General features: G+C 45.5%; 1 protein-coding gene across 1 annotated transcript in view; it reads right to left on the bottom strand.

The window, feature by feature from the left end:
* The window catches only part of TMEM125 (transmembrane protein 125), a 53703-nt gene extending 26408 nt beyond the window's left edge, over nucleotides 1–27295 (bottom strand). The window contains exon 1 of the mRNA XM_089660278.1: nucleotides 27119–27295. The gene's annotated coding sequence lies outside the window, so the exon portion shown is untranslated. The remainder of the gene's footprint in view (nucleotides 1–27118) is intronic.
* Between the last annotated feature and the right edge of the window lie 288 nt (nucleotides 27296–27583).

Below are 27583 nucleotides of genomic sequence, written 5' to 3'. Positions count from 1 at the left end.
AAACCCCCCCAAACGTGATATATTTTATGAAAGCAGACACCCTAGAGAATAAAATAGTGATAGTTGCAATTTTTTTATTGCAAACGATATTACCACAAAGGTCTAGGAAACGCAAAATTTCTGGAAAAAACACAATAAAATGAATTTTAAGGCAGACAAACGCAATAAATTACCCAAATGTTTGGTAAAATATACAAAAGAGGCTGCACCGAGTAAACGGATACCCAACATGTCGAACCCTAAATTTGCGTGTGTCTGCGAAATGGCGGCAAAATTCGATATCCTATATTTTCAAGAGGCGACACTTCAAAAGCCCCCTACAGGTCACCAGTTTAGTGATACGGATGAGGTCTTGTGCTAGAATGATTGCTCTCACTCTGGCGTGTGCGGCGATATGTAACTTGTGTATCGCAATTGACCCCTGGCGCATGCATTTACCCTCGTATGTGTGTATATGTGGGGGTTGTCTCAAAAATTTTTTTTGGGTGGGGGATGTTATGTGCTTGGGTGTAACTTTATTTTTTTGCAAAAAAAAATTTTTTTTGTTAGCTTTTTTTTTTCATCGCACAGGGGACACAAAGTCCCCTATGTGATGATTTATAGGTGACAGGTTCTCTTTATTGAGACATGCAGGATCTAAACACGGGTGTCAAACTGGCAGCGTCCAGCTGTTGCCAAACTACAAATCCCATGAGGCATTGCAAGATTGAGTTACAAGCATGACTCCCAAAGGCAGAGGCATGATGGGACTTGTAGTTTTGCAACAGCTGGAGGGCTGCCAGTGTGACACCCCTGACCTGAAAGATCCCCAGTGTCTCCTCTGGGCTACACTGAATGTATTGCAATGCAATTCTTGCCGGGAAAGTGACAGTTGTAACCTGGAAGTGACATCATACATGTCGCTTTCTGTCACAACAAGAAGGGAAAGAGAGTAGACACGTGTCTCTCTCCCCTGCACCTGCTGGCACTCGCCATGTCGGCCCCGGGCCCACAGATGGGCAAGCAGAGCCCGGCATACATGGCCGAAGCGTGTGCATGCGGGGGGGCTTGCCATTACCAGGGTCTGTGGAGGTAAACAGGCGACAGCGCAGCCGCCTGACTGCTCCCTGCTGACAGGCGGGAGTCTGCCTGTCAGTGTTAGACACAATCCCGGTAGCTGCAGCCACTAAATTGTGTATGAACCGCCCCCCCCCCCCGCTGTCAGGTCCTTATGACACATGGACTTGGAGGCGAAAGGGTTAACCCAAAACTAAAAATAATTAATTTGTTGCAGCTTACCAATCATTAATTGTGGCGGCTGCATTCGTTTTCTTTTTTTTAATCCTTTTTTTCCTGTGATCTGGCCAGTAACACACCTCCTGTATTAGAGCGCCCCCACTCTGGATGAAGGCGCAAAGGAGGCACCTTTGGATAGCAGCCTTGTCAGTTTGAGGGAGTATTAAATGTACTAGCAGGTTTAGATACGCTAACAAACTGAAGCCAAATTCCAGCTAAGGCGCCATACACATGAGCAGACCGGTTGGGTCCACCTGTCTGTTTTTTAGGCGGACCCAATAGGACCTTCCATGACTCTCTATGGAGAGTTGGATGAAAATAAAGGAAAGAAAGACTAAAAACAGTACAGTGGCTAAATGGTTAGCACTTCTGCCTGGCAGTACTGAGGTCATTGGTTCAAATCCCAACCACGGCACCACCTGCCTGGAATTTGCATGTTCTCCCTGTGCCTGCGTGAGTTTCCTCCAGGTACTTTGGTTTCCTCCCACGCTCCAAAGACATGCTGGTAGGTTAATTGGCTCCTGTCTAAATTGTCCCTAGTATGTGTATGTATGAATGCAAGTTAGGGACCTTAGATTGTATGCTCCTCGGGGGTTAAGGCATGATGTGAATGTACAGTGCTGTGTAAATTCACAGCTCTATACAAGTACCATAAAAAGAAAACCAATGCAGCCGCCACATCTAGGAACTGGTAAGCTGCATTATAACAAATGTTTGCTTTTGGGCTTAATACCACTTTAATAGAGGACAGTGCAGTCTGCAGCCAGTCTATTAGCTTGAAGACGGGAGGAGAAAGGGATTGCCTTGCCATCCTAGGCTACGGGCTGTGTGTTTCTATTGATGCACACAGCGTAGGAAGACACATCTCTAGTCTCTGCATACAAGGGTGACGCTGCAAGCAAAAGAAACCACCATGAAACAGGCAGCAGCGGACCTGTCTATACTGGAACATAGGAAAGTCTTAAAAGAGACTGAAGCTGCATACTCAGCAAGTGATTAAATCAGCTGCTGAAAGTGATTAAAAAAATTATAACTGTAAAGCAAAACTGTCAAAAAACTGGGCAAATCAAGCGGGACCTGTTCTGCAAAATACACGCGCAGGGGTGTCCTTCATTGAAAAGCGCACGTCAGAATAATCATCATCATCGGCAGGTCCAAAGACCAAAAAGGAAAAAAAAAATCAAGCTTGCCAAGTGTATAGAATTTCAAAGCAGGAAGTAAAATATAAGATGCAACAAAGGATCAGCAATGAGCAATACAACACAAATAATGTACAATGTATCAGAAAAAGCCAAACAAAAGACTCTTGTTGTATAATGTGTATCTTCTGGCAGGGGTGGACTGACCATTTGGAAACTCGGGCACTGCCTGAGGGCTGGGGGTCAGTAGGGGGCCCCATGAGATGCCCCTGGTACCTTCTTCATAGGCTTTTTTGAGTTTGGGCAAGGACACAGGGGCCCCATGATCCCCTATTGCCCGGGGGCCCCATGAGTTGTCAGTCCGCCCCTGCTTCTGTGAGCATTCATCTTCTGCCAGCGCTGTGTATAAATCACTCCAAGCAGTGAAATCACACAACCAGCATTCATAAAGAGCTCACCAGGGTAAGGGCCCCATTCACACTGGAGCTGAGCACCTTTGGGTATTCCCTAAAGTCATAAGTGCCATCTAGAGACCAAAATGTGGAATTTTTCATAAAATACCTCAATCAGAAAAATACCACATTATGGCCACCAGATGGCGCTTCCTATCATAGGAAATAATCAAATTGCATATCACATGGCAATTTTTCATTGCGGCTCTGTGAATGTTTGTCACATTTGTACAGCGAATAATATATAAAGGGACCCCTTGTAGCGGCAACTTTGGGGATAACAGGTAAACTCCGGACATGAACTTGAGGAAAACAAACCTTTAATTTACCAGTTGGGACTTAGCCCGACTCGTGTCTGTAAAGCTAAGTGGCTTGAAAAACATCTCACAGGAGTATACATATTAACAATTACGTCACAATACATATATTTCCTCTTTCACTTTCTGTACTGTCAAAAGGCTTTCTAAATTGTGCAGAATATAGCCTTGAGTGCCAGCTACAGATAAGGATACCAGCTGCAAGCTGGAACACATCACTTCACAGGAAATAAGGGATCATATGAACTATCCCAAGAAAAAAAAACCCTCTAGCAATACACACCAAACTGAGCAGGTGACTCCACACTGTATGTCTTATCAGGAGATAAGTGGGGGACACTGGAAGAAGGGGAGGATCAGAGAAGACAGGATCAAACAGGCTTTTTACACAATGCAGAGTTCCTTAGGTTCCACAGTGAGTATACATTCTATAGGTGTCATTTATGACACCATCCCAATAATATAGAAGTATAGCTGTATAGGATTCCACCTCCAAAGTGGGGGCTGGAGAACAGGGACATTCAATGTGCCACAACACAAGTATATGCATAAAACCTATGAAATATTATTTCCACATTAAAATGTGAAACATTCATGATGATGAAACTGCCAAATGTAAAAGGGCACTGCACTGACCACCAATGTAAGGGGGCACTACATTCACCACCAATGTAAGGGGGCACTGCACTGACCACCAATGTAAGGGGGCACTGCACTGACCACCAATGTAAGGGGCATTACACTGACCACTAATGTAAGGGGGCACTACATTCACCACCAATGTAAGGGGGCACTGCACTGACCACCCATGTAAGGGGGCATTATGCTGACCACTAATGTAAGGAGCACTACACTCAGCACCAATGTAAGGGGCATTACACTGACCACCAATGTAAGGTGGCAGTACGCTGACCACCAATGTAAGGGAGCACCACATTGACCACCTATGTAAGGGGGCACTGCACTGACCACTAACGTAAGGGGATACTACACTGACTTTCAATTTAAGTGGGTACCACACTGACCACCAATGAAAATGGGCACCACACTGACCACCAATGTAAGGGGAGTTTACACTGACCACCAATGTAAGTGGGCACCACATTGATCACCAATGTAAGGGGGCACTACATTCACCACCAATGTAAGGGGGCACTACATTTACCACCAATGTAAGGGGGCACTACATTCACCACCTATGTAAGGGGGCACTGCACTGACAACCAATGTAAGGGGCATTACACTGACCACCAATGTAAGGGGGCACTACATTCACCACCAATGTAAGGGGGCACTGCACTGATAACCAATGTAAGGGGGCACTGCACTGACCACCAATGTAAGGGGGCACTATGCTGACCACTAATGTAAGGAGCACTACACTCAGCACCAATGTAAGGGGCATTACACTGACCACCAATGTAAGGTGGCAGTACGCTGACCACCAATGTAAGGCGGCAGTACGCTGACCACCAATGTAAGGGAGCACCACATTGACCACCTATGTAAGGGGGCACCACACTGATCACCAATGTAAGGGGGCACTGCACTTAACACTAACGTAAGGGGATACTACACTGACTTTCAATTTAAGTGGGCACCACACTGACCACCAATGTAAGTGGGCACCACATTGATCACCAATGTAAGTGGGCACCACACTGACCACCAATGTAAGGGGAGTTTACACTGACCACCAATGTAAGTGGGCACCAAATTGATCACCAATGTAAGGGGGCACTACATTCACCACCAATGTAAGGGGGCACTACATTCACCACCTATGTAAGGGGGCACTGCACTGACAACCAATGTAAGGGGCATTACACTGACCACCAATGTAAGGGGGCACTACATTCACCACCAATGTAAGGGGGCACTGCACTGATCACCAATGTAAGGGGGCACTGCACTGACCACCAATGTAAGGGGGCACTATGCTGACCACTAATGTAAGGAGCACTACACTCAGCACCAATGTAAGGGGCATTACACTGACCACCAATGTAAGGTGGCAGTACGCTGACCACCAATGTAAGGCGGCAGTACGCTGACCACCAATGTAAGGGAGCACCACATTGACCACCTATGTAAGGGGGCACCACACTGATCACCAATGTAAGGGGGCACTGCACTTAACACTAACGTAAGGGGATACTACACTGACTTTCAATTTAAGTGGGCACCACACTGACCACCAATGTAAGTGGGCACCACATTGATCACCAATGTAAGTGGGCACCACACTGACCACCAATGTAAGGGGAGTTTACACTGACCACCAATGTAAGTGGGCACCAAATTGATCACCAATGTAAGGGGGCAATACACTGGCCACCAAAATAAGGGGAAACTACGCTGGCCACTAATGTAAGGGGGACACTATACTGGCCACAAATGTAAGGGGGACACTACACTGACCACCAAAGTAAGGGGGCACTACACTGGCCAGCAATGTAGAGGGGACACTATACTGACCACTAATGTAAGAGGGATACTACACTAACCACTAATGTAAGGGGGACACTACACTAACCACTAATGTAAGGGGGACACTATACTGGCCACTAATGTAAGAGGGATATTACACTGACCACTAATGTAAGGGGGACACTACACTGACGACCAAAGTAAGGGGGCACTACACTGGCCAGCAATGTAAAGGGGACACTGCACTGGCCACTAATGTAAGGGGGAGACTATACTGGCCACAAATGTAAGGGGGACACTACACTGACCACCAAAGTAAGGGGACACTATACTGGCCACTAATGTAAGAGGGATATTACACTGACCACTAATGTAAGGGGGGCACTACACTGGCCACTAATGTAAGGGGGACACTACACTGGCCACTAATGTAAGGGGGACACTACACTGGCAACTAATGTAAGGGGGATAATACACTGGCCACTAATGTAAGGGAGACACTACACTGGCCACTAATGTAAGGGGGACACTACACTGGCCACTAATGTAAGGGGGACACTACACTGGCCACTAATGTAAGGGGGACACTACACTGACAACCAAACTGAGGGGGCACTACTCTGGCCAGCAATGTAAAGGGACACTGCACTGGCCACTAATGTAAGGGAGCATTATACTGGCCACTAATGTAAGGGAGCACTATACTGGCCACTAATGTAAGGGGGACACTACACTGGCCACTAATGTAAGGGGGACACTATAATGGTCACTAATGTAAGGGGGACACTATACTGGTCACTAATGTAAGGGGGACACTACACTGGCCACTAATGTAAGGGGGACGTTACACTGGCCAGCAATGTAAGGGGGACACTACACTGGCCACTAATTTAAGGGGGACACTACACTGGCCACTAATGTAAGGGGGACACTACACTGGCTACTAATGTAAAGGGGACACTACACTGACAACCAAAGTAAGGGGGCACTACACTGGCCAGCAATGTAAAGGGGACACTGCACTGGCCACTAATGTAAGGGGGACACTATACTGGGCACTAATGTAAGGGGGACACTACACTGGCCACTAATGTAGGGGGGGGCACTACACTGGCCACTAATGTAAGGGGGGCACTACACTGGCCACTAATGTAAGGGAGCACTATACTGGCCATTAATGTAAGGAGGACACTATACTGGCCACTAATGTAAGGGGGACACTACACTGGCCACTAATGTAAGGGGGGCATTACACTGACCACTAATGTAAGGGGGGCACTACACTGGCCACTAATGTAAGGGGGGCACTACACTGGCCACTAATGTAAGGGAGCACTATACTGGCCATTAATGTAAGGAGGACACTATACTGGCCACTAATGTAAGGGGGGCACTATACTGGCCACTAATATAAGGGGGACACTACACTGGCCACTAATGTAAGGGAGCACTATACTGGCAATTAATGTAAGGAGGACACTATACTGGCCACTAATGTAAGGGGGACACTACACTGGCCACTAATGTAAGGGGGACACTACACTGGCCACTAATGTAAGGGGGACACTACACTGGCCACTAATGTAAGGGGGGCACTATACTGGCCACTAATGTAAGGGGGACACTACACTGGCCACTAATGTAAGGGGGGCATTACACTGACCACTAATGTAAGGGGGGCACTACACTGGCCACTAATGTAAGGGGGGCACTACACTGGCCACTAATGTAAGGGAGCACTATACTGGCCATTAATGTAAGGAGGACACTATACTGGCCACTAATGTAAGGGGGGGCACTATACTGGCCACTAATGTAAGGGGGACACTACACTGGCCACTAATGTAAGGGAGCACTATACTGGCAATTAATGTAAGGAGGACACTATACTGGCCACTAATGTAAGGGGGACACTACACTGGCCACTAATGTAAGGGGGACACTACACTGGCCACTAATGTAAGGGGGACACTGCACTGGCCACTAATGTAAGGGGGACACTACACTGGCCAGTAATGTAAGGGGGACACTACACTGGCCACTAATGTAAGGGAGCACTATACTGGCAATTAATGTAAGGAGGACACTTTACTGGCCACTAATGTAAGGGGGACACTACACTGGCCACTAATGTAAGGGGGACACTATACTGGCCACTAATGTAAGGGGGACGTTACACTGGCCAGCAATGTAAGGGGGACACTACACTGGCCACTAATGTAAGGGGGACACTACACTGGCCACTAATGTAAGGGGGACACTACACTGGCTACTAATGTAAAGGGGACACTACACTGACAACCAAAGTAAGGGGGCACTACACTGGTCAGCAATGTAAAGGGGACACTGCACTGGCCACTAATGTAAGGGGGACACTATACTGGCCACTAATGTAAGGGGGACACTATACTGGCCATTAATGTAAGGAGGACAATATACTGGCCACTAATGTAAGGGGGGCACTATACTGGCCACTAATGTAAGGGGGACACTACACTGGCCACTAATGTAAGGGGGGCATTACACTGACCACTAATGTAAGGGGGGCACTACACTGGCCACTAATGTAAGGGGGGCACTACACTGGCCATTAATGTAAGGGAGCACTATACTGGCCACTAATGTAAGGAGGACAATATACTGGCCACTAATGTAAGGGGGGCACTATACTGGCCACTAATGTAAGGAGGACACTATACTGGCCACTAATGTAAGGGGGGCACTATACTGGCCACTAATGTAAGGGGGACACTACACTGGCCACTAATGTAAGGGGGGCATTACACTGGCCACTAATGTAAGGGGGGCATTACACTGGCCAGTAATGTAAGGGGGACACTACACTGGCCAGTAATGTAAGGGGGACACTACACTGGCCACTAATGTAAGGGGGACACTACACTGGCCACTAATGTAAGGGAGCACTACACTGATCACTGTGAGGACCAGAGGTTCAGGGAAGCAGCACTGAGAGTGCAGATGCCAGAAGCATTGAAAGCTGTAAACGCCAAGCGCAGGGATAAGATCTTTAACAAACAGTTTACTGGGGAACATTTCTGTAGTTGAGCTGAATGTGTTAAGCTGTAAACACATTGCGGGTGTAATCCTATGTTACAGTTTTCTAGACGTTGTAGTTATTTGATGATATATTTATAGTCGGCCCCCATTTGTGATGGATGGGAAGAATGTGAAGCTGGCAGGGTGCAACTTCCCCCTACAGGGCCGGTGATAAGATCTGAAGTCCAAACAGCGAGCCCAGCGGACGTTGCACTTGGTAATAAAGCCAGCTACGCCTTTCTGTATCAACAAACAGCCCTGATTGTGTCCCTTGTTATCTGCAACAGCCCCAAAGGAACTTCTCCTGACGTCACTTTCCATTCCGAAGGCCGAAGTCTGACGAGTCGAACTTTCACTGCCAGTAAGTTCAAGTTTGCAGAGACGGCTTGTACATAGAAGAGAGACAAGAGGATTCCTTCCAGCCCCAGGAGACAGGAATCAGAATGGCGGCTGACCCCCCCCCCCCCCCAGGCTACGTTCACATCTATGCAGGTTGCGGTTGATGTGTTTTTCTGGCGCTTTTTGTGAATTTGAACTCATATTTTTACGTTTGTTTTTTTTTTTTTTTTGCGAATAGAAAAAAGTATGACAGTTTTGTTCATGGAGTGCGACTTCGATACAACTTTACACTCTCTGGCCTTTAGGTAGCATCCTATTCGCATCAGATAGTGCAGGAATATTTGTGCGACCAAAGTCACATGTTAGGGTTAAAGTGTTCCTGAACCCACAACAGTACAATCAGTCTGTAGATGCAGTGAAGCATGCCTGTTATACTCACTGTGGGACCTAAGGGGTTAATCCTCTGCATTGTGTAAAAAGGCTGTTTGATCCTGTCTTCTCTGCCCCTCCTCTTGTTGAAATGACCACCTGATACAGACTGAATCCGTAGTCACATGCACAGTTTGGTGTGTATTGCTAGAGAGGTTTTTTTTTTTCTTGGGAGAGTGCATGTGATTAGCAAAGGGCCAATCAGCACTGTCCAGACAGAGGCTCAGGGGTTCTGCATCCTCCAAGAGCAGAAATAAAACTCCTACTAGCTTTAACCAGTGCTCACCTGGGCACTGATAGAAGTCACAAGACTGCTATATATAGGTGACGGGAAAAGATATTTAGCAGTTTATATTTACTAAAATAATTGCATTTCCATGTTCTGTGTACTGTGGGAGAGCGGATATAGTGAATGCAGGGTCCGGGGAGAGTGGATATAGTGAATGCGGGGTCCGGGGAGAGCGGATATAGTGAATGCAGGGTACGGGGAGAGCAGATATAGTGAATGCGGGGTCTGGGGAGAGTGGATATAGTGAATGCAGGGTCCGGGGAGAGTGGATATAGTGAATGCAGGGTCCGGGGAGAGTGGATATAGTGAATGCGGGGTCCGGGGAGAGCGGATATAGTGAATGCAGGGTCCGGGGAGACCAGATATAGTGAATGCAGGGTCCAGGGAGAGCGGATATAGTGAATGCAGGGTCCAGGGAGACCGGATATAGTGAATGCGGGGTCCGGGGAGAGTGGATATAGTGAATGCGTGGTCCGGGGAGAGTGGATATAGTGAATGCAGGGTCCGGGGAGAGCGGATATACTGAATGCAGGGTCCGGGGAGACCAGATATAGTGAATGCAGGGTCCAGGGAGAGCAGATATAGTGAATGCAGGGTCCGGAGAGAGCGGATATAGTGAATGCGGGGTCCGGGGAGAGCGGATATAGTGAATGCAGGGTCCGGGGAGAGCGGATATAGTGAATGCAGGGTCCGGGGAGAGCGGATATAGTGCATGCGGGGTCCGGGGAGAGCGGATATAGTGAATGCGGGGTCCGGGGAGAGCGGATATAGTGAATGCAGGGTCCGGGGAGACCGGATATAGTGAATGCGGGGTCCGGGGAGAGCGGATATAGTGAATGCGGGGTCCGGGGAGACCGGATATAGTGAATGCAGGGTCCGGGGAGAGCGGATATAGTGAATGCAGGGTCCGGGGAGAGCGGATATAGTGAATGCAGGGTCCGGGGAGAGCGGATATAGTGCAGGCGGGGTCCGGGGAGAGCGGATATAGTGAATGCGGGGTCCGGGGAGAGCGGATATAGTGAATGCAGGGTCCGGGGAGAGCGGATATAGTGAATGCAGGGTCCGGGGAGACCGGATATAGTGAATACAGGGTCCGGGGAGAGCGGATATAGTGCATGCGGGGTCCGGGGAGAGCGGATATAGTGAATGCAGGGTCTAGGGAGAGCGGATATAGTGAATGCGGGGTCCGAGGAGAGCGGATATAGTGAATGCAGGGTCCGGGGAGAACTGATATAGTGAATGCGGGGTCCGGGGAGAGCGGATATAGTAAATGCAGGGTCCTGGGAGACCGGATATAGTGAATGCAGGGTCCAGGGAGAGCGGATATAGTGAATGCGGGGTCCTGGGAGACCAGATATAGTGAATGCAGGGTCCGGGGAGAGCGGATATAGTGAATGCAGGGTCCGGGGAGAGCGGATATAGTGAATGCAGGGTCCGGGGAGAGCGGATATAGTGAATGCAGGGTCCTGGGAGACCAGATATAGTGAACGCAGGGTCCGGGGAGAGCGGATATAGTGAATGCAGGGTCCAGGGAGAGCGGATATAGTGAATGCAGGGTCCGGGGTGACCGGATATAGTGAATGCAGGGTCCGGGGAGAGCGGATATAGTGAATGCGGGGTCCGGGGAGAGCGGATATAGTGAATGCAGGGTCCAGGGAGACCGGATATAGTGAATGCAGGGACCAGGAGAGAGCGGATATAGTGAATGCGGGGTCCGGGGAGAGCAGATATAGAGAATGCATTTGCTATATCCGCTCTCCCTGAACCCTGCATTCACTATATCTGCTCTCCTTGGACCCTGCATTCACTATGTCCGCTGAACTTATATTTTTTTGCATATTTGTCACAGTTACAGTAAATGATTCAGAACATCAAACACATTTTAATATGACACAAAGAAAACCCAGGTAAATACAAAATGCAGTTTTTAAATAATGATTTCATTTGTTCAGGGAAAAAAGCTGTCAAAACCTGCCCGGCCCTGTGTGAAAAAGTAATTGCCCCCCTTGCTAAAACATGAATGAACTGTGATTAACCACATTTTTCAGAAAGCTGAGTTAAATTTCACTTGCTACACCAAGGCCTGATTACTGCCAGACCTGTTGAATCAAGAAATCATTTAAAGTGGTTCTAAAGGCTCAAGGTTTTTTACCTTCATGTATTCTATGCATGAAGGTAAAAAAAACCTCTATGCGGCATCCCTGCCATCCCCCTAATACTCGCCTAAGCCCCCTTCGATCTAGCGGTGTGCACTGGAGTCTCGGCTATCCCGGGACTCCCTCTTCTCATTGGCTGAGACAGAAGTGGGATCCATTGGCTCCCACTGCTGTCAATCACAGCCAGTGAGCCAATGAGAAGAGAGAGGGGACAGGGCCAAGCTGCAGATCTGTGTGTGAATGGACACATGGAGCAGTGGGTGCCACCATATCAGGGAGGAGGGAGGGGCCAGGAGCGCCGACGGGGGGACCCAAGAAGAAAAAGATTTGGGATGCTCTGTGCAAAAGCATTTCATTGATCAGGTAAGTATAGACATGTTTGTAATTTTAAAAAAAATAAGCCTTTAGAATCGCTTTAAATAGAAGCTCTCTGACAAAGTGCAGCACACTAAAAGATCACAAAAAGCAACACATCATTCCGCGATCTAAAGAAATTCAAGAACAGATGAGAAAGAAAGTCATTGACATGTATCAGTCTGGAAAGGGTTACAAAGCCATTTCTAAGGCTTTGGGACTCCAGAGAACCACAGTCAGAGCCATTCTCCACAAATGGAGAAAACTTGGAAAAGTGGTGGACCTTCCTAGGTGTCCAGCCTACCAAAACTACTCCCAGAGCACAACGACAACTCATCCAAGAGGTCATAGAAGAATCCAGAACAACATCTAAAGAACTGCAGGCCTCACTTGCCTCAGTTAAGGTCAGTGTTCATGATTCAACAATAAAAAAAAGACCAGGCAAAAATGGCCTCCATGGGAGAGTTCCAAGGCCAAAGACACTGCTGACCACAAAGAACACAAAGACTCATCTTACATTTGCAAAGAAAAATCTGGGATTATCCCCAGGACCTTTGGGAAATATTCTGTGGACTGATGAGGCAAAACTTTAATTTTTTGAAAGGCGTGCGTCCCGTTACATCTGGTGTAAAACTAACACAGCATTTCATAAGAAGAACATCATACCAACAGTGAAACATGGTGGTGGTAGTGCGATGGTCTGGGGCTACTTTGATGTAATTGATGGAACCATAAATTCTGCACTCTACCAGAAAATCCTGAAGGAGAATGTCAGGCCATCAGTTCCTGATGCGCTCAAGCGCACCTGGGCTCCCACATGGAAGAAAAATATATTTTAAATATATGTTTTAACTATTCTTCCCAAATATGTTGACATATACTTGAAATACTACAATTGTGGCCGTATTCAATATATTTAAAAATATTTTATTTATTTTTTTTATATATATATATGTGTGTGTGTGTATATACTGTATGCTGAAATGCATTTTTTATATATTACAAAATATAAGAAATATTTTTAAAAATACATTTTTCAAATATACTGTATGTCTTTACAAAACACATTTTAAATTACTTTCTTATATGTTAAAAAAAATCTGAAAAATAAATTTTGAAAAAAAATATTTGTAAAATTATTTTTCATATATTTTGTAATATATTTTGGAAATATATTTTTTTTAAAAAAATATTTGTAAAAATATTTTTCATATATTTTGTAATATGTAAGATACAGTGTGTGTATATATATATATATATGTGTATATGTATATATATATATATATATATATACACACACACACTGTATGTTGAAATGTGTTTTTTATATATATGAAATAAATATATGAATTAAATATATGAAAAATATTTTTACAAATATTTTTTTTAAATATATTCTTCAGATTTTTTTTTTAACATGTAAGAAAGTAATTTAAAATGTATTTTTAAAGACACACAGTATATTTGAAAATGTATTTTTAAAAAATATTTTTCTTATATTTTGTAATATATATTGTAATGTATAAAACACGCATCTATATCATTATTATTATTATAATTATTTTTTTTTTCTAAATATACTGTATTGAATAAGGCCACAATTGTAGTATTTCAAATATATGTCAATATATTTGGGAAGAATATTTGAAAAATATATTTAAAATATATTTTTCTTCCATGTGGGTTATGCAGCGGGGAGTTTGGGGGCAATTACTGTTTCACATAGGACAGGGCAGGTTTGGACAACGTTTTTGCCTCAATAAATGACGCCAGCATTTTATATGTACTCGGGTTATCTTATGCAATGTTAAACGTTGTCTGATGATCAGAATCATAAGTGTGACAAATACAGAAAAGAAAAAGATTCAGGAAGGGGACAAGCAGCTCTGTAATACATTTTAGTTATTGGGCTTAGAAACACTTTAGGGCCCCTTTCAGACGGGGTGGAGCTGGCAGCGGATCCGTTTGCTCAGCGGTGGATCTCTCCTCTAATCCCCGCTGAGCAAGCGGATGACAGGTCTATGCTGCAGAGCGGACACGGCCTGCTTTTTCCTATAGGGCGATCCGATGGAAATGTACTGGCTGTCCATTTCCACCTGACTGTCATCCGTTTCGATCCGCCGGACAATTAGGGAATGGATCCCCATCCATCTGTTTTTGGTGTACAGGATCGGATGCCGGCAGGTGTCAGCGCTGGTCCATAGAGGATTGGACCGTCAGTGTCAAAGGGACCCTATGGGGGACAAAAGTTGCAGATCACAATTTTTACAGCAAGAAAGGTTTTTTGATGGAGGAAACTTTGTATCTCTGTGAAAACTCCTTTTACCTGTCAATTATCATTGCAATGCAACATACGGACCCACTCCTGACATCAGTATGATATCGAGAGTGGAGTACCAAGACGATGCCCCCAACACACATGAGCAAGAGTTACATCATCAGTGGTCATCCAATGGCCAAAGAGAGATGTTGTTGGACCAGGAGAAGATGGAAGAAGCCACTGATGGGCACACCGTGGAGAGTGAGGACCTCCAATGACTGGCGGGCACACCCGGGAGGGGGGTCTGCCACAGTGGCCAGGTCATACTTCCACCCAGGGGCGGACTGACCATTTGGAAACTCAGGCACTGCCCGAGGGCCTGGGGTCAGTAGGGGGCCCCATGAGATGCCCCTGGTACCTTTTTCATAGGGTTTTTTGAGTTTGGGCAAGGACACAGGGGCCCCATGATCCCCTATTGCCCGGGGGCCCCATGTCAGTCTGCCCCTGCTTCCACCTTATGTCCAGAGCTTCGGGGGCCAGCAGTGGATTTAGTTCCACTGAAAGGCTCCTTCACACACAAGTGTGAGTTACCACTCGTGCTTTCCTTTTGTGTTAACACACCCCAGTGCCACAGAAACCACAACTGCACTATCGTTAACCACGCCACGCATGCATTTGCACTGTAGCATGTGCTGCATATGTGCACTGAAACACAGAAACATAGAAAAGTCACAGCAGAAAAAGACGGAGTGGTCCATCCAATCTGCCCTTTTGTTGTGGGGTTTGTTTTAGGGGGGATGTGTTTGTTTTTTGTTTTTGGGGGTTTTTTGTGTCTTTTTGGGGTTTTTTTGTTGGGGTTTTTTGTGCCCTTTGGTTTTTTTTGTTGGGGTTTTTTGTGTCTTTTTGTTTTCTTTTGTTGGGGTTTTTCGTGTCGTTTTTTTGTTGGGGTTTTTTGTGCCCTTTGGTTTTTTTGTTGGGGTTTTTTGTGTCTTTTTGTTTTTTTGTTGGGGTTTTTTGTGTCTTTTTGTTTTTTTTGTTGGGATTTTTTGTGTCTTTTTGTTTATTTTGTTGGGATTTTTTGGGTTTTTTGGGTTTTTTTGTTGGGGATTTTTGTGTCTTTTGTTTTTTTGGGTTTTTTTTTTTGTATAGATCTGTGCTTGTTCCAAGGAAGAGGCCATTCTGTATGAAGGACACTGCAAAGCAACAGAATATGCTGTACATTAACATGCGTTGGGGTAACATTGTGGAGTCAGCCTAGAGATGGACCTACACGTATCAATATGATGATTCAATGTGACTAATCTGATCAAAATAAAAATTGTACACCAAGGAACCTCCATTCCATCAATATAGTAAGTAACCTTTGTACTGCAGAATTCATCCAATCACTTTGATAGATTGAACAAATATCCATGTGTGTTGAGAACCAATCATAAATAAGATCAGATCCAACCATGGATTGAACAAATATCCATGTGTATGTTGAGAACCAATCATAAATCAGATCCAACCATAGACTGAACAAATATCCATGTTTAGTGTTGAGAACCAATCATAAATCAGATCAGATCCAACCATAGATTGAACAAATATCCATGTGTGTGTTGAGAACCAATCATAAATCAGATCAGATCCAACCATAGATTGAACAAATACCCATGTGTATGTTGAGAACCGATCATAAATCAGATCAGATCCAACCATAGACTGAACGAATATCCATGTGTATGTTGAGAACCGATCATAAATAAGATCAGATCCAACCATAGATTGAACAAATACCCATGTTTAGTGTTGAGAACCAATCATAAATCAGATCCAACCATAGACTGAACAAATATCCATGTTTAGTGTTGAGAACCAATCATAAATCAGATCAGATCCAACCATAGATTGAACAAATACCCATGTGTGTGTTGAGAACCAATCATAAATCAGATCAGATCCAACCATAGACTGAACGAATATCCATGTGTATGTTGAGAACCGATCATAAATCAGATCCAACCATATATTGAAGAAATATCCATGTGTATGTTGCAAGGAACGCAGAGCAGTGGATGAGTGCGTGAAACTGTTTCTGTGATTCAGTCTGAGAGGCAAAAAAAAAAAAAAAAATCCAAGTGTATGTTGAGAACCAATCATAAATCAGATCAGATCCAACTATAGATTGAACAAATACCCATGTGTGTGTTGAGAACCAATCATAAATCAGATCAATTAATAATCAATTTGAATAGATGATTTACATTTATAAATTGTGGCCGGCATACATGGAACAATTTTATATATGACCATATCGTCTAATGCTAGAAATAAACACTGGGGGGGGGGGAGGGTTGATTAAAAAAAATGCATAGCCATTCATCCATCGAATCTGCATTTCATTCATTCTGTCAAATGTTATTAGGGTGTTTCCTTTTCTGAATGAATGCTTTATTAAGGTCATAGTATAATACCATATTATGGCCACTAATAGAGGTGAGGAGGGTGGGAAACACATTACTGTAACAAGAGATACAATGTAACACAATGTAATACAATGTCATTCTACAGCAGACTTTCTCAACCTTTTCAGCACAGAGAAACCCTTGAAATAACTTTCTGGCCTCAGAGAACCCCGACTACAAATGACTGTATCTACAAGTCATGATACATTAGTGTGATGGTCAGGGGGAAGAATGTCCCTTACATTGGGGGTCAGTGGGAAGAATGTCCCTTACATTGGTGATCAGTGGGAAGAATGTCCCTTACATTGGTGGTCAGTGGGAAGAATGCCCCTTACATTGGTGATCAGTGGGAAGAATGCCCCTTACATTGGTGGTCAGTGGGAAGAATGCCCCTTACATTGGTGGTCAGTGGGAAGAATGTCCCTTACATTGGTGATCAGTGGGAAGAATGTCCCTTACATTGGTGGTCAGTGGGAAGAATGCCCCTTACATTGGTGGTCAGTGGGAAGAATGTCCCTTACATTGGTGATCAGTGGGAAGAATGTCCCTTACATTGGTGATCAGTGGGAAGAATGTCCCTTACATTGGTGGTCAGTGGGAAGAATGTCCCTTACATTGGTGGTCAGTGGGAAGAATGCTCCTTACATTGGGGGTCAGTGGGAAGAATGCTCCTTACATTGGTGGTCAGTGGGAAGAATGTCCCTTATATTGGAGGTCAGTGGGAAGAATGCTCCTTACATTGGGGGTCAGTGGGAAGAATGTCCCTTACATTGGTGATCAGTGGGAAGAATGCTCCTTACATTGGTGGTCAGTGGGAAGAATGTCCCTTATATTGGTGGTCAGTGGGAAGAATGTCCCTTACATTGGTGATCAGTGGGAAGAATGTCCCTTACATTGGGGGTCAGTGGGAAGAATGCTCCTTACATTGGTGGTCAGTGGGAAGAATGCTCCTTACATTGGTGGTCAGTGGGAAGAATGTCCCTTACATTGGTGATCAGTGGGAAGAATGTCCCTTACATTGGTGATCAGTGGGAAGAATGCTCCTTACATTGGTGATCAGTGGGAAGAATGCTCCTTACATTGGTGGTCAGTGGGAAGAATGCTCCTTACATTGGTGATCAGTGGGAAGAATGCTCCTTACATTGGTGATCAGTGGGAAGAATGCCCCTTACATTGGTGATCAGTGGGAAGAATGCTCCTTACATTGGTGGTCAGTGGGAAGAATGCTCCTTACATTGGTGGTCAGTGGGAAGAATGTCCCTTACATTGGTGATCAGTGGGAAGAGTCCACCCTTACAGATAGCTAAAAAGACCAATGGTGTCAGTGGGAACTTATCTGAGAGGCAGAACCTGCTCATCGCTCAAGGAACACTTAGCAACCTCTGGAGGAACCCTATGGTTCCATTGAACCCTGGTTGAGAATCCCTGGTCTAGAGATTAATGGTTGCATTTTTTTGCTAATTCCCACTAGTGTTCTCTCCTCTAGAATTGTTACATTGTATTTCTTGTTATAAAAATGTGTTTCCTGTAGGGATGCACTGATATAATTTTTTTTTTGTTTTTTTTTATCAGTGAGTACTGTTACTTTTGGTCAACTACTCGCCAATACTGAGTACCGATACTTTGCGGTGTGATTTGCGTTAATGGATGCAAATCAGGATTTCAAATCCCTGCTGCTTTCTCTCCTCTCCTACCACTGATACTCAACATGGGGTCAGTGCAGGGAGGTTTCCCTCCCCGTGTGACTCGGGCTATGACAAGCCTGGGTTCACACAAGAGCAGTGGGGACACCGCATATGATTTGTTCAGGAAACGCATTCCTGTTCATATCGCATGCTAATCTTTGCGGTGCAATTTGTGTCCACTAAGGCAAAGTATCTGGAGTATTTTCATGAATCCTCGTATTGGTATTGGTGCATCCCTAGTTTCCTGTGCTCTGCAGCTTCATCCAATGGCCATCATGCAGCATTTTGCTACTGTCCTCAAGAACATTCAATCAGACGAGGAAATAGCTTAAAGTGGTTATAAAGGTTGTTTTTTTTTTTCTTTAAAATAATAAACACATCATACTTACCTGCTCTGTGTAATGGTTGTGCACAGAGCATCCCCGATCCTCCTCTCCTCAGGTCGCCCGCTGGCGCTTCTGGTCCCTCCAGAGCAAGCGGCACTCATGTGTGGTCGCTCCCAAGCCGCCTCTGTGTATCTATGAACACGGCTCATCCCCGCCCCCCACTCTCTCCTCATTGGCTGTCTCAGTCAGTGAGGAGGGAGAGACCTGGGAAAGCCTCAGCTCTCATGCACATTGCTGGATCAGGATCAGGCTGAGGTAAGTATTGGGTGGGGGGGGGGGGGTTGAGGGGGAAGCTTCTTTACCTTCATGCATAAAATGCACAAATGTAAAAAAAAAACTTTCAGCCTTTAGCCCCGGGTTCACACTGATGCGATGCAGAATTTGCAGCGTTTTCTGTGCAAACTCCGCACCGCATCAGAATCGCACCCCATTCATGTGAACCACTGCGGGTGTGTATGTTAACACCCCAAAATCGGTCCACAAACTGCAGTGCGATGTGCAGAATCAGATTGCAGAGGTGTGAAGACCCGTGCGATCTGATTCTAGTGCAGACCAAAAAAAGTTTCCTGCACCTTTTTGGTGGGGGTGCGGTGTGATTAGACCCATACAAAATGTATGACTCCGATCGCACAGCACACAAATGTGATTGGCAGGGAATGCGGTGCGGTTCCTGTGCGAATCACATGCGATATACCGCACATGTAAACCCGGGCTTACAACCACTGTGAATAAACTTCTTTTGTCCAATTCACCAGAATGAATGTACAGTACGTACAGTGAAGGTAATGCATATTTGCTCCCCCCTGATGTTGAATGTTCGCCCCTCACAAAGAAATGATCGGTCTAACAATGGAATGTTCGGTGTAACACTGAGAGACAGAATACAACAACAAATTCAGCAGAAATTCGTCTAACAAATGATGACGGATCTGCATGTTCATGAGGGAAAGAAGGATTTGATCCCCTATCATTCAGCAGGATTTCTGGCTACCAGGTGTCTTTCATACAGGTAACAAGCAGGGGCGGACTGACCATTTGAGCACTCGGGCACTGCCCGAGGGCCCAGGGACAGTAGGGGGTCCCATGAAATGCCCCTGGTACCTTTTTATTGGCTTATTTGGGTGTGCTTTGAGTGTGGGCAAGGACACAGGGGCCCCATGATCCCCTATTGCCCGGGGGCCCCATGAGTTGTCAGTCCGCCCCTGGTAACAAGCTGAGATTAGAAGCAGTCTCTTAAAGGGAGTGCTGCTAATCTCATTTTGTTCCCTGTATAAAAGACACCTGTCCACAGGAGCAATCAAACCATCAGATTCCAAACTCTCCACCATGGCAAAGACCAAAGAGCTGTCCAAGGATGTCAGGGACAAGATGGTAGACCTACACAAGGCTGGACTGGGCTACCAAACTATGGCCAAGCAGCTTGGTGAGAAGGTGACAACAGTTGGTGCAATCATTCACAAATGGAAGAAACACAAAACAAGTGTCAGTCTCCCTAGGTCTGGTGCACCATGCAAGATCTCACCTCGTGGAGTGTCAATGATCATGAGAACAGTGAGGAATCATCCCAGAACTACACGTGAGGATCTTGTCAATGATCTCCAGGCAGCTGGGACCACAGTCACCAGGAAAACTGTATAGATTAGCTGAAAAAAAGGCTATGCAAATGTTTTATAATCAGACCCCATAACGATCGTACTGATCTGTCAACTTTCCTACAATCGGGTTTTCCATCCAGACCAGCTGGAATTATTTTGATGAAATCAATTAGTTTTGCCCAAAATCGGTCAATGAAATCGTAGATGTCTTTTCAGACATTCATAGATTCGATTCTATTGACTGATTCCGTGACGAACTGTTCGATCAGATTGTTGTGTGTATAGCCACCATAATTATTATTATACAGGATTTATATAGCGCCAATAGCTTGTATTATTGATTATTCTACTTTGAGTCGATCGCAAAATGCAGAACAATACCGTTCACTATCTTAAATGATGATAGCATCACAAATGATGACGGATCACCACAAGGATGGCCACTGTCTGTTTTTGCTAGCCTAAAGCCCCGTACGAACGATCAGAAAATCATTTGAAAAATGTCGCTTTCAAAGTGATCGAACGATAAGCAGATCATTAGTACACAGTAATGGTCCGAAATTACTCGAAGGGACAAGCACGAAAATTTTTGTCGTTCGATAACAGTTTGTACAAATATACAATATAAATACATGACAATGCATGACGTCACTTCTGAATTTTTATTCTGTCCTACGATCATTTTTCTAACTTTAACCACTTCCCCTCCAGTCATTGTATATAAACGGCCAGACGGTGGCAGTGCAGGGTCGGGTGGTCATTTATAAACAGCCTCCCTGCCCCCTGCTTGTGCACGCTCCTTGGGAGCATGCAGCACCGCGATCCGGTGCCCGCTGTGTCCTCCGGACACAGTGGAACACCGATCGTCGGACGGAACCTCTGTGCGAGGTCCCGATCATGTGATCACTGATTGGCCAATCAGTGATCACATGCAGAGTAGTAGCAAGATGTCACTTCTGACATCATTGCTTACTATGTGTGAAATCTGTGAATGATCACTGAGGTCACATGGTACAGGGCTATTCACAACAGCCTTGCACCATGTGACAAGCTGTGACTAATCACAGCTCCCACAGTATTTCTCAATGGCTGCAGGAATGCAGCCAGAGAGGAGAAATTATTGCCTTTATGGGTGTAAAAGCAATCAGTATAAAAAAAAAAAAAAAAAAAAAATCTTCATCACCCCCACAAGTAGTACAGTGTCACCATGGTGACACTGTACTGCTAGGGTGACAGTATGTAAAAAAAACCACAAATAATATTAAAAAATAAAATTAAAATGTAAAAAAAAAATTTAAAGTATAATTTTTGGTTATAAACTAATTTGGGTTATTTTTTTTTTTTTTTTACTAAAAAGATAACTGAATAAATGTTGACCAAGATTTATGATGAAATATTATTTATTTGCAAAATTTTATAAGAAAAACACTTTTTTTCAAAATTTTTGGACTTTTTCATTTATATAGCAAAAAAAAAAATCCCAGCGGTGAATAAATACCACCAAAATAAAGCTTTATCTGTCTCAAAAAAAATGCTAAAATATTCTTATGGGTACAGTGTTGCATGACCGCGCAATTGTCATTCAAAGTGTGACAGCGCTGAAAGCTGAAAATTGGCCTGGGCAGGAAGGGGGTGAAAGTGTCCGGACTGGAAGGGGGGGAAAGTGTCCGGACTGGAAGGGGGGGAAAGTGTCCGGACAGCAAGGGGGGGAAAGTGTCCGGACTGGAAGGGGGGGGGAAAGTGTCCGGACTGGAAGGGGGTGAAAGTGTCCGGACTGGAAGGGGGTAAAAGTGTCCAGACTGGAAGGGGGTGATAGTGTCCGGACTGGAAGGGGGGAAAGTGTCCGGACTGGAAGGGGGGAAAGTGTCCGGACTGGAAGGGGGGAAAGTGTCCGGACTGGAAGGGGGGAAAGTGTCCGGACTGGAAGGGGGGAAAGTGTCCGGACTGGAAGGGGGGAAAGTGTCCGGACTGGAAGGGGGGAAAGTGTCCGGACTGGAAGGGGGGGAAAATGTCCGGACTGGAAGGGGGTGGAAAGTGTCCGGACTGGAAGGGGGGAAAAGTGTCCGGACTGGAAGGGGGGAAAAGTGTCCGGACTGGAAGGGGGGAAAAGTGTCCGGACTGGAAGGGGGGAAAAGTGTCCGGACTGGAAGGGGGGGAAATTGTCCAGACTGGAAGGGGGAAAAGTGTCCGGACTGGAAGGGGGGGAAAGTGTCCGGACTGGAAGGGGGGGAAAGTGTCCGGACTGGAAGGGGGAAAAGTGTCCGGACTGGAAGGGGGTGAAAGTGTCCGGACTGGAAGGGGGGGAAATTGTCCGGACTGGAAGGGGTTAATAACCTCTTCACTTTCAATATGAGACTAGAATGCAAAAAAAAAATGGACGACCATTCGTCTGATGTTCTCAATGTGTATGCGGGGCTTAAGCCTGTCGGATAGGAAAAGCTGTTCTTCCAAGACACCAGACAACAGTTAAGGGCTCATGTACACTGCAGCTGATAAACTGACATTTAGGAGCAGTTGTGCGTTTTTTTCAGCAGCCCCTGAACTCTCCGTAATGTTTTCCTTTGTGTCCATGTACCAGGGGCGGACTGACAACTCATGGGGCCCCCGGCCAATAGGGGATCACGGGGCCCCTGTGTCCTTGCCCAAACTCAAAAAAGCCTATGAAAAAGGTACCATGGGCATCTCATGGGGCCCCCTACTGACCCCGGGCCCTCGGGTAGTGCCCAAGTTTCCAAATGGTCAGTCCGCCCCTGCCATGTACACATCGTCCTTTACAGTCGTTTACAGGCAGTTAAGTTTACAGGAATTTTCTTGAAAGCACAAAAATTGCGTTCAGGAGTAGAGTTTACCTGCGTTTCAAACGCCAAACGCTTGTAGACGTGTGTAAATGCATTTATGCATGTTTAGAAACATTTTTGGACTGGCCCATGTCCAGATGCTGTCCGGAGCCTTTTTTCTTCATCAGAAATGCACGCTCAGCGTTTTCCATGTATTCATATGGACCCGGTACACCAGCGCAGTCAGTTCCAGGTTTCGCGTGAAGGAATAAATAGTAGACGAGCCGCATTATGCTCATGATGGGATGCATAGTGAGTACAACCAGAAAAGACCGGTCATCTCCACACATACTGCTCTCTCTGCTTCTGCTCTCTCTATTTCTCAAAAAATGTCTGAAATAGGTTTATTTACTATTTTTCAGTGCATTCTGGGCATTTGGGAAGATCTCCTGAGGTTATCTTTTACAAATGCTTCCAAACGCAAACACACATAAACGCGGCTAAACTGACGTTTTTAACCTACGTTTTCCAGTGGTTAGAAGAGTTTTCCAAATGCCCCATGTACATGAACCCTAAATGTCAAGGCATGATCTCAGTTTCTTTTTGGCCAGTTTTCCCTTACACACGGGCACTGTGCTACAAATTCCCAAGTTTGCAGAAAGAGGAGGCCAAGGCAGCCCCAATTTCAAGGAGGGTGAGGTATTCTAACCTGCCCAATTGTTCTGTTCCCCGAAAATACTCATTTGGGGTTGTAATCATTTACCACAAGGCAAACAAGGCATTTGCCTAGGGCAGTATTTTTCAGGGGGGGCAGCAATGCCACTTGGAAGAAGGGACAGAAGAAGGGACACACGCAGCATGGGGACCTGGTGGGTTCCAAGAGAGGCTGCGAGTTTCATGACGGTGTATGCACAACCCAACTCTCGTTCCTGGGGATGTCCGAAGCTGTGAAGGTGAATGTCTCTCTCTCACTATAGGGGATGGTGGCTGGTGTTAGGGGGCAGTGGTAGTGGAAGGCTCTCTCTGGTGGGGGGCAGGGGTGTTGTTGGTCAATGTCAGGCTCTCTCTGCAGGGGGGGCACCGATTTTTGTGTTGCCTAGGGCAGCACAAAACCTAAATACACTACTGGTTGTAGTCTACCCTGTATATGGTAGGTCACCTCTCGAAGGCTGGATTAGAAGAGCATGATGTCACGTCTATGTACACCTTAGGCCAGCAATGGGCAAACTATGGCCCGCGGGCCGTATACGGCCCGGCGGACCTTTTAATCCGGCCCGCGGAGCTAGGCTCCTCTCACAGTCCGCCCTGAAGACCGGTGTAGCATGAAAATCTGTCTCCTATGAGGATCTGTCCCCCTCGACGTATCTGCGCATGTGCCGGAGATCGCCGATCGGCTGCTAATGCCTGAAACTGGCACATGCGCAGATACGTCGAGGGGGACAGATCCTCATAGGAGACAGATTTTCATGCTACACCGGAGCGGCGCGGGAACACGGCGAGAGGAACGCGCGGAGCAAAGGTAAGTGAATTGACACAGGGGGGACTTGGGGACTTAATATGGGGGATGAATTAATATGGGGAATGAATTACTATAGGGGGGATGAATTACTATATGGGGGATGAATTACTATAGGGGGGATGAATAACTATATGGGGGATGAATTACTATAGGGGGGATGAATTACTATATGGGGGATGAATTACTATATGGGGGATGAATTACTATGGGGGATGAATTACTATATGGGGGATGAATTACTATATGGGGGATTAATTACTATATGGGGGATTAATTACTATGGGGGATGAATTACTATGTGGGATGAATTACTATATGGGGGATGAATTACTATGGGGGATGAATTACTATATGGGGGATGAATTACTTTAGGGGGGATGAATAACTATATGGGGGATGAATTACTATAGGGGGGATGAATTACTATAGGGGGGATGAATTACTGTAAGGGGGATGAATTACTATGGGGATGAATTACTATATGGGGGATGAATTACTATGGGGGATGAATTACTATGGGGAATGAATTACTATGGGGGATGAATTACTATATGGGGGATGAATTACTATGGGGGATGAATTACTATATGGGGGATGAATTACTATATGGGGGATGAATTACTATGGGGGATTAATTACTATATGGGGGATTAATTACTATATGGGGGATGAATTACTAGGGGGGATGAATTACTATATGGGGGATGAATTACTATATGAGGGATGAATTACTATAGGGGGGATGAATTACTATGGGGGATGAATTACTATAGGGGGGATGAATTACTATGGGGGATGAATTACTATGGGGGATGAATTACTATATGGGGGATTAATTACTATTCTTACTATGGGGGAATATTACTATACTTACTATGGATGACACATACACATCATTCATCTACTCTTGGTCCGGCCCCCGGGTCCAATATATGAACCCATTGCGGCCCTCAAGTCAAAAAGTTTGCCCACCCCTGCCTTAGGCCCACAGTGCACCAGGATCAATCGCATGTTCCAGAAGTGAAATGATTCTTATTAATCAAAAAAATGATCTACTAACATTGCTAAATGGCGAATCCACAGTGGTGATTTCTGATCGACTAAAGTAAAAATGCTGATGGGTTAATTGGCCCCTGCCTAAATTGTCCCTAGTATATGAATGTGAGTTAGGGACCTTAGATTGTACACCCCTTGAGGGTTAGGGACTGATGTGAATGTACAATATATATGTAAAGTGCTGCGTAAATTGATGGCGCTATATAAGTACCTGAAATAAATAATAATACATAAAATAGCCATTTGCTTAAAAGAGCCTCATTTAATACATTGATTTTAGAGGGACGCAGTCAGCTGAATGTCCACTTTCGGTTCATCACTGCTAGTATGACTGAAAATTGCCCACTTAGCTTAGCTTTGGTCAGGCCATCTAAGTGTTTTTCTTTTAGTTCTAGATGGAGTCTGGTGGGGTGTACTATTCTCTGGTTTCTTATAGCTCTAGGGGGTCAAACCAGCGGGACCTCCCACCTTAGTTCTTGGATCTGTTACGGGCCACCTCGGAATCAATACCACCTGAAGAAGAGGCCATCATGCCTCCACAGCTTGCACTACTTTTTTAGTTAGCCAATTAGCGAACTGGTGAACACGAACACTATAGAGGGGCATGCCCAGCGAGCTTCTAACTAATGTTGAACTGAATAATGGTACCACTCTAAACTCAATGGCTTCATCTATGGCTAACATGGCACTGCACTCTACTGCTGCCATAATATACAGAAGGCAGATTGGGACCCCCTTACAATGGCTGTGACTGGTTCAATACAATGTTTGGGGGTGGATCGAATGATCAAGTTTTTTGTATTATGTGACCCCCAGTAGTGAGATGATATAGAATTCTTGATTCCGCTCACAGACATAAAGGGATCACCAAGGGTTGGATTTGTCTCAAATTTCAGAGACTGTCGTAGGAGGACATTGCCAATTACGTCAAGGAAAGCCAATATGGAGAGGTCCAAGCTTGAGCCTGAGGGGGCAAATAGGACCTTCTAAAGCCTTTCTGTAGTCCCCAGAAAATCCTGTAGGCAACTCCTTACAAAATGCCCCCCCTTCCCCATGCTAGGACATGTGATTCTACAATTATGGCTTTTACCTCCTGTCCAGAAAGATCTGACATGTCCTGTATGGAAAGGATCCCAGAGAAGTGGAGACTCACCTTCTCAACTGGAGACAGAAGAGTCCTGTCCAGCCCTGGGGGATCAGCAGAAGACATTGCACTCAGGCCATGTGTGGGGGGGGTCCTCTCTCTCTTTAAATGCCGCTTTCCTCCTTCCCAGGTCTCTAGGATTCTCCGCACTTGTTTATTGTTCACAACAGGTAGAAATTCTATCTCTTCCTCTTCAGCTGGGCGTCTGCACTGATTGGCTGATGCCTGCAACGACACAAGAAGGGCAGGAACATTCCATGCAAGGTGATCTGTCTGTGCACCTGCTGATCTGTAACCTGCACAGTGCGGAGAACGGCACCCCTCCCTCCTCTGTACTTCTATGTATACACTATGGTCTCCTATAAAGTATACATTCACCGGCCACTTTATTAGGTACACCTGTTCAACGGCTCGGTAACATAAATTGCTAATCAGCCAATCACATGGCAGCAACTCAATGCATTTAGGCATCTA

Source organism: Staurois parvus, unplaced genomic scaffold (assembly GCF_062004578.1).
Source record: "Staurois parvus isolate SC_StPar_1 unplaced genomic scaffold, SC_StPar_1.0 ptg001221l, whole genome shotgun sequence".
In the NCBI taxonomy this organism is placed as follows: domain Eukaryota; kingdom Metazoa; phylum Chordata; class Amphibia; order Anura; family Ranidae; genus Staurois; species Staurois parvus.
The sequence above is the reverse complement of the archived record's forward strand: the minus strand, read 5'-3'. Positions and strand labels throughout refer to the sequence as shown.